The following is a 12,634-nucleotide window of genomic DNA, read 5'->3' as shown; positions in this document are numbered from 1 at the left end:
GATTACTGGTTTTGAGCTGTTAGATCAGTTCTTAATCCATCCAACTTAGCACATTGGTAGTGCCACACAGAAATATGGAGGGAATGCCTGGGTGAAGACAGGGTACTTCATTTTCACAAGGACTATGCAGTGGTCACTCCTACCAATGCTATCATGTGCAGATGTTTATGTATCAGATAGACTGGTGAGAATAAAGTCTGGCAGGCTTTCCCATCTTATGTGGTCCCTCAATATCTGCTGCAGGCCCAATCTGAAAAATATGCCCTTCCGGAATTAGCAAGCTCATTCGGTAATTTTACTTATAAAGCACTATTTGTGATGGATACTGAAATCCCCTACCTTGAATACATTCAAGTAAGTTTGTCTTCTTTGAAAAATGACACAATATCTTTTAAGTCGAATTGAGAAGACAAATAAACATACTCTTCATTAAACATACTCTATTATTAAACATACTTATTAAACATATTCTGTTTAATAAAGATGAACCTTCAATAGTTCAGATGCCCTCAGTACTGTACATGGGTTCTCAGCCTGAATCTTGTGGTCAATGCACTGGAGTAGGCCTTGAACACAAATTTTTGACTCAGAGATTTGACTGTTGAACAAAACACTATCCAGTAAGCCACAGCTGACAGCCCATGGAGATAAAGAGAAGATTTGATATTGTCATTTTAAAAAATCAGTATAAAACAAACCTTACTTATTCAAATGGGTTGAATCATTCTGTCTAATTGTTTCATTTTTGTCAAGGAGTACTAGTCATTTTAGATTAATGATACAAAATTACATTATTTAACGAATATGTGGTAATTCTTTGTATTTGACAGTAAATGTGCAGTATTGTGTAGTTGCAACAACACAAGAAGTTCAGCACAATCTGGGCTACTTGACTGGTGCTCCAACCCATCACCATTCACTCCCTCCATCATTGGTAAGATGCACTGCTTCAATTCGCCAAGGCTCCTTTGACAGGATCTTTCAAACTTGTTACTGCAAATACCTTGAAGGATAAGGTCAACAGATGCATAGGGACATCACCAACTGCAAGTTCCCTATCCAAATCACACATTACCCTCATTTGGAACTACATTCCCATTGATTATCGCTGGGTCACAATCCTGGAACTCCCTCCTTAATAGCATTCTGAGTGTACCTACAACATGGACTGCAGCGGTTTCAGGAAGGTAGCTCACCACCACCTTACTGAGTGCAGTTAGGGATGGGTGATAAATGAGATCACATTAGTTAACTATTTTTAATATTTTGTGAATTAAATAATGGTTTGAAAATTTATTGTACTTGAATCTTTAAAAATATATTTAACTTAAAGAAGTTTTCATGATTATTGAAGAGATGTATTAAATTTTCATTCTAATTTGCATTTATTTTGTTGAATTTTGATTAATTTAGTTTTTTTGCAATCTTCTATACAAACCAGTATTCTGATACTCTAAGAGTTGATAAAAGAAAATTATAATATTCATCTCTGAGAGACTTGAAATCTGTTGATGACAAAGTTTATATCTTGAATTTGAATGTTTATTTCTTCTGCAAATATTAAATACTATTTGGCAGTGGTACTGACAATATAAGATCACTTACTGGATAAGATTTAGATTAATTTTATAAATTTTTTTTACTGCATGATCATAACAGCTGAACTGATCTCTGAGGATGTTTATGCCTCACATAAACCTCTTCTTACCCTAGGTCATCTCACATTATCTGCATATCCCTCTATGGTCTTCACCCCCAGGAATTTGTCTGGTTTTTCATCAAATGTATTTATATTCTTCTCAACTATTTCATGTAGTTTCAAATTCCAAATTCTCATCGCTGTTTGTGTAAAGGTGTCTCTCTGAATGCTTTTCTGGATTTTTTGGTCACAGTATTATACTCATGGTCTCCAAGTTCTGGTCTCCCTCACAAACGGAAACATCTCTATATCTACCCCATCATAATCATTTGTTATTTCAAAGAAGTAATTTAAACTTCTCCTCAACAAGTTCTGCTTTCTGGAGAAATAAGGCCAATAACAGGAATTTACATTCAAGGGATCATTCTCCACCATTTCTGCCACACCTCATATGCCACTACCAAACATACTACCCCTGACCTCCCCTTTCAGCATTAAGAAGGAACCATTCCCACCATGATACCTTGGTCCACTCCTCTGACCTAATGCCATTCTCTCCCTTCCCATTGTCCCTTTGCATGCAGGGGAAAGAAGTGCAGTGTCTGTATATTATCTCATATTTTCTGGTCCTTCAAGATTTTGACACTCCTTCCAAGTGAGACAGTGATTAGTTTTTAACTCTGTGAAGAATGCTGTTTTCACTGTTCATAGTTTGATGTCAGTTTATGTTAGGGAAAAGAATTGACATCTCCTGTTTGAAAATTTGCAACTCATGGGTAGTTCTTCTATAAAGCAGTGGTCGCATTCTTGTGCAACCCCGCATTATAGAAAAATTAGAAACAGCTTCTAAAGTATTGATGATGTAATCACATTAGGGGCAACACGTTTTAAAGATTTGAACCATAGAAACAGTGTCCCCAATTTGTCAATCACAATACAGTGAATTTGCATAAATGATATACGTGTTATAGCAGAACGACCTGTACAAACAAGCACTGTGTCCTCAGGAACATAAAGACAGCAGGAGGCTATTCAACTCCATTGAGTAAACTGTTCTTTTACTCTAATGACATCTGCTGTACATGTGCATAAAGAGCAGAATGTTGTGACCCTGTTGGTGGCATGGCAGGAGGCAGGAGGGACCTTTAATACGACATGGTGCTATATTTTCTATAACTTAGTTTGTTTCTGCCCAGATAACCAAGGACCATGTGTCCGATTTCTGCAAGCTGGGGACTGTGTGTGTGTGTGTGTGTGTGTGTGTGTGTGTGTCCGTGTGCGCGCGTGTGCTCACAGTGCTTGCACAGCTCAGAGGGAACGTTGGTAGGATATGTGTGCACCTGATCCCCACTGCCTTACCACCTCCACCAGAAGTAAATTGTGGGTGGGAGGGTACATGGTCAATTTTACTTCCTATCAAATGAAATCCTCAAATGGCCAATCAAGGGCCTCAGACAACCAGCACTGAAATTAGGCAAAGAGAAAAAGATTAGACAATTGTAGGTCCATTTAAAGGGAGAAACATAGATGTTATAATGGGCAACAAAGATGTGGCAGATCAATTAAATACATATTTCAGTGCTGTCTTCACAAGCAAAGAAACAAATAGTGTCCCAAAAATGTTGAGGAGTCTATGTCTAGTGAGAGCAAGAAACTGAAGGAAACCAGTATTAAAAGGAAAATAGTGAGGGGAGGTTTACAGGCCAATAAATTCCCACACATTGATAATCTACACCCCAAAGCACTTAAAGAATTGGCCCTAGAAATAGCAGATGTATTGATGATCATCTGCCAAGATTCTATAGTCTTTGAAACAGCTGTTATGGATTGGTAGCTAATGGACCCTCACTTTAAAAAAAAGGTGACAGAGAGAAAACAGATAATTACAGACTGGTTTACCTAATATTGTTCGGAGGAAAAATGTTAGCATCTATGATAAAAGATTTAGTAGCAGATTAATAGCACTTGGAGAACAGTGTCAGAATTGGACAGAGCATGGATTTAGAAAGGAGAAATCAGGCTTGACAAATCTACTAAAGTTTTTCAAGCATTAACTAGAAGAGTTGATCAGGGGGAGCTGGTGGATAAGTATATAAGGAATAGGAACAGGCCTAGGCCATCTGGCCTGGCAAGCGTACTCTGCCATTCAATAAGATCATGGCTGATCCTTTCATGGACTCCGGTGCCCTTACCCGCCCGCTCAGCACAGCCCTTAATTCCTTTACTGTTCAAAAATCTATCTCTCTTTGCCTTGAAAACATTCATTGAGGTAGGTTCAACTGCTTCACTGGGCAGGGAATTCCACAGATTCACATCCATTTGGGTGAAGAAGTTCCTCCTCAACTCAGTCCTAGATGTGCTCCCCCTTATTTTGAGGCTATGCCTCCAAATTCTAGTTTCACCCACCAGTGGAAACAACCTCCCTGCTTTTATCTTGTCTATTCCCTTCATAATTTCATATGTTTTTATAAGATCCCCACTCATTCTTCTAAATTCCAAAGAGTATAATCCCAGTCTATTCAATCTCTCCTCAAAGTCAACCCTCTCAATTTCAGAATCAACCTAGTGAACCTCCATTGCACCCCCTCCAGTGCCAGTACATCCTTTCTCAAGTAAAGAGAGCAAAACTGTACACAATACTCCCAGGTGTGGCCTCACCAGCACCCAATACAGCTGCAACATAACCTCCTCTAGCAATGAAAGACAATATTCCATTAGGCTTTATTTATTACCTGCTGCATTTGCAAACCAATATTTCGTGATCCATGCACAAGGACATACAGATCTCTCTGCATATGATGCTGCAATGATTCACTATTTAAGTAACAGTGCTTTTTTTGGTGAAAACAGAAACTAACTAAAGAAGAAATACTTACAGAATACAATGTCATGGTATGCGGGTCCCGGAAACAGTGATCTCTGCTTGCGTGTGCGCAGAAAACAACAGTGTGGTACCCCGTTCCCGAGAACAACAATCTTGCACATGCATGTGCAGAACACAACCAGCGATTTCTGCATGCAATCGCAGAACACAAGAAACCGTCTTTGCAGGCTTTTGTTGTACACGTCATCCAGACTATAAAAACTGCTGTATCTGTTGTTCGGGGAGAGATGGCATGGTCAAGTTCTGCTGTTAGGGTCAGAATCACGCTGCCCCTCCCAAAAGCTTCTGACTTAATAAATTTGATTGACTTGTTTCTAAATTTGAATTTTATTACAACATTTGGTTTTTCAGAAGGCTTTTGATAAGGACCCCCATAACAAATTAGCATGTAAAATTAAAGTGCATGGAGATAGCATGCTGACATGGATAAAATATCAGATAGGAAACAAGAATAAACAGGTCTTTTGCCAAGTGGCAGGCAGTGACTCATGGGGTACCACAGGGATCAGTGCTCCCCCCGATTGAACTCAATGAAGGAGAATTTCAAATATTGAGGCTTTCTAATGGGATGAGAATATCTCTGTTTTTGTAAGTCCAAGGACTCAACATTTCTGTTGATATTTATAAGTTGTTTGGTCCAAGGGGAAAAGATATTTTTATCTGACCTCTGCCAAAGTAGAGCTCAACTAAACTGTCTTGCTCCCGTTCCAGAATGTCCAAAATCACCACATTCAAACCTGCAAAGGTAAAGATAATTGTTCAAGAAGAGGATAGGAGTGAAAACCTGCTGTTGATTAATGAAATTAGTATTTTCATTTCATAACTGCTGTGATATTTACAGCAATCAGAGTCAGCCAGGGACTATGACAGCTGATCGGTTTGATGACATCTCTCAGTTTACAAACTGAATTATTTTTAGCAAGACACAACAGCATCATGTGAGAAGCTCATGCACACAAGTCAAAGGGTCACAAAGCAAAAACAGCCATTCAGCCCATCAGTGTTTGTTTGATCCTTTGAAAGTGCTATCCATTAGTGCTGCTCCTCTGCTCTCTTCCCATTCTTCACCTCCTTGGGAAGCACTTCCCTTCATAAGAATATAACACAGACTAAACAAGTTAGAATCAGTAATGCTGTTTTTCAGAACTGGATGTGTGGTTTCAAAAATGGAGGTTAACAGTCCCAATAAAAGACAATGTTATAGCTTCTTGATCCGTCCAACTATTTCAAACTCTTTCAAAAATGGACGCCAGTTTAATAAAAGCACACCTTATACTGAAGTATGTCCAATCTTATAATTATGAAACCATGTGAAGACAAGTCACTAAGCACTCCTGCATTAATTGCTAATTTGTTGAGTTGGTAAGTGTAATTGTGCAGTCTAAGGCATCATGAATGTCATCACAACATGCAGGATACACAACCGGGACTTACCATCTATCTAAGTCTGGTGTGGACTCATCAGAAAGTTATTACTCATTTATGGGTCACATTTACAGATCCCACCTGCTCCAAAAGTGTGTCATAATATGTCCATACAGGTTGATTAGAACTACTTCGAAACATGAAATAGTGGCATGGGATCATTTATGTCTACTTGGGAGATCAGGCAGGACCTTGGTTTGATCATTCATGTCATTGCAAAGATATTCCCTAACTTAAGTAAATTTAGTCTTTTCAATTAATTGATCAAGAATTAGTTTGTTGGTTGGTGTGCCAAATTTAAGATGGAAACCATTTGCTACAACACTATTCCGCATAATTTAATAGTCTCACCATTTCACTGACACCTCTGCTGGAATCTACAACATTCAATCATCTTGCTTTTCTTTGGCCCAGAATATTTGTCAGGAGTACTCACTGCCATATCAAAAGTAGATATGCCGTCTTGTACGCTTCGTGAATATTCAATGGCCTTGAGATAATGTACAAATATTATGTTCCTCCAGATTACTGCTACATCTAATTATCCACCTCTCTCCCCCCCCCCCCCCCCCCCCCCACTGCCATGGCAGATAGTAGAATTTGAATTTAATTAAGAATTTGGAATTAACAGTCTAATGGTAATCATTAATCAATTGTCAGGAAAAAAGAAATCCCATCTGTTTCAATAATGTCCTTGAGGAAAAGAAAGTGCCATCATTACCTTGTCTGGCCTAACTATGAAACCAGGGCAATAGCATTGTGGTTGACTATTAACTGTTCTCTGGGCAATAAATGCTGAAGTAGCCAGCAATGCCCTCATCCTGTGAACAAATAAGCAAAAAAAAAATCAGTGGGGAGTATTTTACAGACAGTATTCATAACTCTGTTGGATTCAAAATTGTTATCAAAATGTTGTTGAGTCACATTTCTAAACAAGAGATAGAACAATTTTAATAAGGTCAGGTATGATTTGGCCAGAGTGGACTGGGAGCAGATATTCTTGGGTAAATCTGTGTCACAGCATTGGGACACATTCAAGAAGGGAACAGGGAGAAGACAATTCTGAGGGATGGAATTAATTGTAGAGGCAGAGATTAGTCAAAAACAGTCAGCATGGTTTTGATAAAGAGAGGTCGTGTCTGACCAACCCGATTGAATTTTTCAAAGAGGTGATCAGATGCATAGATGAGGGCAATGCATTCAACATCGTCTATTTGGACTTCAGCAAGGCTTTTGATAAGCAAAGGTAAGAGCCCATGGGATCCAAGGAAATTTGGCTAAGTGGATCCAGTGTTGGCTGAGTTGCACAAAGCACAGTGTGATAGTTGAGGAGTGATTTTGTGACCGGGAACCTTTGTCCACTAGGGTTCACAGGAATTAGTATTAGAGTCCTGGGAGTTTATACTATATATAAATGATTTAGACTTGAACGTAATAGGATTGCGGATGGTACAAAATTTGGTAGTGTGTTAAATAGTGAGGAGGGTAGTTTTAGATTATAGGAGGATATAGATGGGCAGGTTCTGGATTAGAGGTGCTGGAAAAGCACAGCAGTATTCCTGATGAAGGGCTTTTGCCTGAAATGTCGATTTTACTGCTCCTCGGATGCTGCCTGAACTGCTGTGCTTTTCCAGCACCTCTAATCCAGAATCTGGTTTCCAGCATCTGCAGTCATTGTTTTTACCTAGATGGGTAGGTTAGCTGGGCTGATCAGAGGAATATGGAATTCGATCTGAATAAATGTGAGGTAATGTAGTTGGGCTGGAGAAATAAAGCAAAAAGGAGTACATGATGAACAGTAGGACCTGGGAAGCACCAAAGATCAGAAGGACCTTTGATACGCATGCCCACCTGTCCCTTAGGGTACCAGGACAAGTAATAAAGCGTTCAAGAATGGAATACTTGTCTTTGTTAGTTGAGGACTAGAGTTTATCTTAGCCTGCTTGGCTACTCTCTCTCATTCCTGATGAAGGGCTTATGCTCGAAACGTCGAATTCCCTATTCCTGAGATGCTGCCTAACCTGCTGTGCTTTAACCAGCAACACATTTTCAGCTGTGATCTCCAGCATCTGCAGACCTCATTTTTGACTAGAGTTTAAGAGCAGGAAAATTATGTTCAAACTGCATAAAAATTCGATTAGACTACAGCTAAAATATTGTGTGCAGTTCTAGAATCCTCATTATAAGAGGAGAAATGATTGCATCGGACAAATGCAAAGGAGATTTAACGAGATGTTGCTGGGACTGGAGAGCTTTAGTTATGCAGAGAGGTTGGAGAGACTGGGGTTGGTTTCCTTGAAATCCTCATAACATTTAAGGGACATTTAGATGTGCAATTGTGATGCCAAGGCATTCAAGGCTATGGGCCAAGTGCTGGAAAATAGAATTAGAATAGTCAGGTGGTTATTTTTGACCAGCACGGACTTAATGGATTGATGGTCCATTTTCTGTGCTGTAGATCTCTATGGCTCTATGGTTCAAATAACTAGGTCATTAACTTCAAAGTCCACTGATTGTACGGTATGAGTGAATTTCCCAGCAAAGAAATGAAAAATGTAGATGCCAGTAAGTTTACATTTTTCTTCGTAATTCTCACTGTTGGTTTATTCTGTACTTTATATCTCAAAATGTGCAGAGATAATAATAGATTCAGTGCATTTGGCAGGTTTTATGACAGTATTTTAAAATATTTGCTCCATGCTTACAACTTTAGCTTCCAATAACTTACACAGTGTATTTATTTTTGCCTAGTCCGTACCTAGGTTTAACCAATCAAGCACAATGGGCATCAATGGTCAAGTAGACTCACATAATTGGACACAGAACACTAATTACAAAGGAGATTCAGAAAAATAATTATTAGCAAAAAATAATTTCAAAAAAGTGAAGTGATATAATCTGCAGGGCTATGGGCTCAGATCTAGAAGGTGGGACTTGACTGAATAATTCACTTTTGGCTGACAAGGACACAATGGGCCCAGTAGCCTCCTTTTATGCTGTAAAACGTTGTGGTTTGATGTTAATTAAATATGACATCACATATCATTTAAAAAGAGACCTCAGGATGTCCCAAAGTGCTTTACACCAACAAAGTACTTTTGAGGTGTTCTGTTCTAATGCAGAATTTCATTGAATGTGCAGCACAGTAACAGGTCATTTGGACATTGGTAACCATGAACTTCATGTTTATCCCTGGCTATACTTGGTGAGGTACTAAAATTGCCTTCTAAAGATCGCTGATGAGAGTTCTCTTTCATTTTATCACAGGTGAATGTTGGATGGATTAACAAGTTGATATACAGCCAGTTGGACTGCATAAGGATGATACCTTCCTTGGTTATCAAGACCTGGAGTAAGGCTTTGTACCCTAAGCTACTGGCTCACAAGCAGGTGCAGTGATTGGAACCAGGTTGACCTCATTAGCTACAAGGTTCTTGATCAGGGTTGTTAACTTGGGCCAATCAAAAAAGCCTTGGCTGACTGATATAACCAAAAGGTGGGGAAAAATAAGCAAAGAAAAAAAAATAACCAAAAGATTTGGGCACCATGGCGCGTGGAGTGTTTATTTCCCCCTCCAGTTCTATTTTGATCCCTGCCCTCCCCTTCACCTTTTGATCACTTAAGCATTGCCCTTTAATGACAAGGGCACTGCTTGTCCCTGGCCATTTGTGTGTCCCCTTTCTTCCTGGTGGTGGAATATAAATAAAGATTTCTGCACTTGTTGTTCTTCACTGTGTCCTATACCTGTACACACATGACATGGATGCTGGGAAAAAACAAGCAATACTGCTGTTAGGCGGTAGTGTTTATATGATGAGAAAAAAAATAATGATTTACAATCCTAAAAAACAAAAAAACAATATATAACCAAGAGACTATTGCTCGCTCTGGGCTTTGCTTGTCACTGGTTCATTGGCCACACAGGTGTCTTTTCTAGTGGTGGGATGTTGATAAAGTTATTTTCACTTGGTGTTTTCACTGTATCTTGCACCTGCACACACACAAACATGGGTGCTGAGGAATATGAGCACTACTGCTGTATGGCAGTAGTGCTGGGGTGGGGGAGTGCAATGAAAAAAATATAAACAGGACATTAGAATCTACCCAGTTCAGAGAAAAAAAAAATATACAGCCAAGAGGTTAGAATCTCCTCAGTTGAGGACTGACGCCAAGCTGGCTGGCTACAGCCAGTGTGTACTGCTGTTGGTTTTTGTTTTTCAGGGACCTGATTCCTGACCTGGCTGATCTACACAACCAGTTTGTTACTGGTACTCCTTTTAGGAGGACTGGTTTTTGAACTGGCTGATCTTCACAGTCAATATGCTACAAGTGTATTCAACTTCTCATTAGGGAACCGTTGTTTCACTAACTGGTTACAGCCTGTGTGTTATTCTTTTTGTTTTACTTTGAGAGAAGGACTATACTGATTTTGTGGCAGGGCTTAGCACTTGCACTCTGCTTTTAGCGTCTGTACTTTCCTTTTTGCATGTGTTTTTACTTTTTGGTGTTTGGACTGAGCTTTTGTGAGTCAACTGCACCTTTCCAGATGTACTGTTCCTCTGTGGGTAGGCTTCAGTAGAATTCAGCATTGGACCCTTATTCTCAGCACATATAAGTACAAGATTTAAAACGGTCCAGGAAGCCTAGTGGCTAATGCGGATATGTTGAGCCACCTCCCAACTGTCAGCTACTCCACCGGTCTCTCTCCTGGAAGTGTCTGTTTGGTTTAAACTTTCTGGACACCCTTCCAGTCACCGTGAACAATATCCAACTGTGGACACAAAAAAGATATTGTCCTAGCAAAACTAAAACAGCTGGTGGGAGTAGGGGATTGCAACCAGGATTGAAACCTTTTAGGACCCGGCAAGACCAAATCACGTAGAAGCTGACATACTAGTGTGGGGGAGCAGGGTGATTGTCCCAAGTAAAGGTCACGCCAGATACTGGTTGAACTCATCAGGAACATCCAGGGGTTTCTAAGATGAAAATGCTGGTGAGAAGCAATGACTGGTGGCCAGGGAGGATGCCAACCCAGCTACATTGGAAGAATAGTGCCCAGAGTGCCAGCAAGGACAAAAGTTGCCACCAACAGCACCCCATATTCATTGGGCATCGCTGGGTAAACCCTGGACTCAGTTGCATGTCAAATATGCCAGTCCTTTTATGGGCTCAGTGTTTCTGGTCATTGTGGATGCCCATTCAAAGTGGTTGGATGTGTATAAAGTTCATTCAGCAAATTCAGGGATGATGATTGAGAAGCTGCGAGCATCGTTCATGATACACGGACTTACGCTAGTACTGATCACAGACAATGGGACATTATTTACCAGCAGGAAATTCAAATATATCCTGAAATCCAATGGCATTCGACACATAAGAATAGTTCTGTACCATCCATAGGCCAATGGTCTCATGGACAGAGTAGTCCAAACATCGAAGGCAGGCTTAAACAAACTGTCCCAGTTCCTGTTTGATTATAGGACCACCACACACACAACAATAGGGACAGCTCCAGCAGAATTGCTAATGGAAAGAAGACTGTGCACCAGGTTAAACCTGATATTTCCAGATGGGGGAGAGGGTGAAACAGCAGCAAGAACATCAATGCCAGCCTCCTCGAAGTAAGGGAAACAATTTAATTCAGGGGATGACGTTTTGTACCAGAACTATGGAAATGGCCCTGTATGGGTATGAGGTGAGGTTGACGTGAGGTCAGGTCCCGTGACTTACCAAGTTCGGGTAGGTGACACAGGCCTGAACAAACACATGGATCACATGAAAGCCGTTACCTCACAAATGGGGCAGGAGGCAAACATACCTGGCCCCTCAGAACAGCCCGAAGGGCCATCTGAAACCGTAGGTGCTCTCCCTCCATCTAGTGTCGTGGATACCTCCGAGTCTGAAATGGATGCAGCCTTGATAATGTTGCCGCTGGAGGAAGAGGAGAAGACTCTTCTGAGATTTTCCGAATGCAAGAGATAGGCCACGGTCCGGTACATGCCGCCCGAATCGGAGTCCAAGTCAGAGGAAGCGGACCTGGGCCGAAAGCAACACAAGAGAAGCTACAAGCGAAAGACCTAGCCAATATCCTTGGACTTGAGATGGGGGAGAGTTGTAGTGATTGGGACCAGGTTGACCTTGTTAACTATGAAGTTCTTGATTGAGGTTGTTAACCGGGGCTCATCAGGAAAGCCTTGGCTGACCAATAGAATCAGGAGATTAGAATCTCCTCAATTGAGGACTGGCTCCAGGCTGGCTGGCTGATCACAGCCAGTGTACAGTGTACCAGTAAATAAAGGGTGACTTGGTTACAGGACATCGGCTTCTGTGCAGTTATTTCACAGGGCTGCTGATCACTGTAGCATGAAGCATTCCCAAATTATGTCAGTATTTACAGTCAAAACAAGTCTTCTCCCATTTGACTTTGGTTAACTCCTTCAGTATAAATTCTTATTCTTTATATTGAACACACCAGTTTAGAAATCTAATCAGATGGCAGGCAGGAATGGAGAAGATTGCATGGTATAACCATAGCAGGAGCAGTGCCAATTAATTCTTCCATGATCTCATTCTGTGTGGGTGAAGCTTAATAGGCTCTGCTGTATACAAAAATGAAGTGACTAGGAACTGCAGGAAAACAGAGTAAGTGCTTGTCAGTTGTACCTCTGTTGCTAAAATTCTCACTT

Source organism: Hemiscyllium ocellatum, chromosome 4 (genome assembly GCF_020745735.1).
Source record: "Hemiscyllium ocellatum isolate sHemOce1 chromosome 4, sHemOce1.pat.X.cur, whole genome shotgun sequence".
Classification (NCBI taxonomy): Eukaryota; Metazoa; Chordata; class Chondrichthyes; order Orectolobiformes; family Hemiscylliidae; genus Hemiscyllium; species Hemiscyllium ocellatum.
Note: the sequence above shows the minus strand (reverse complement) of the source record.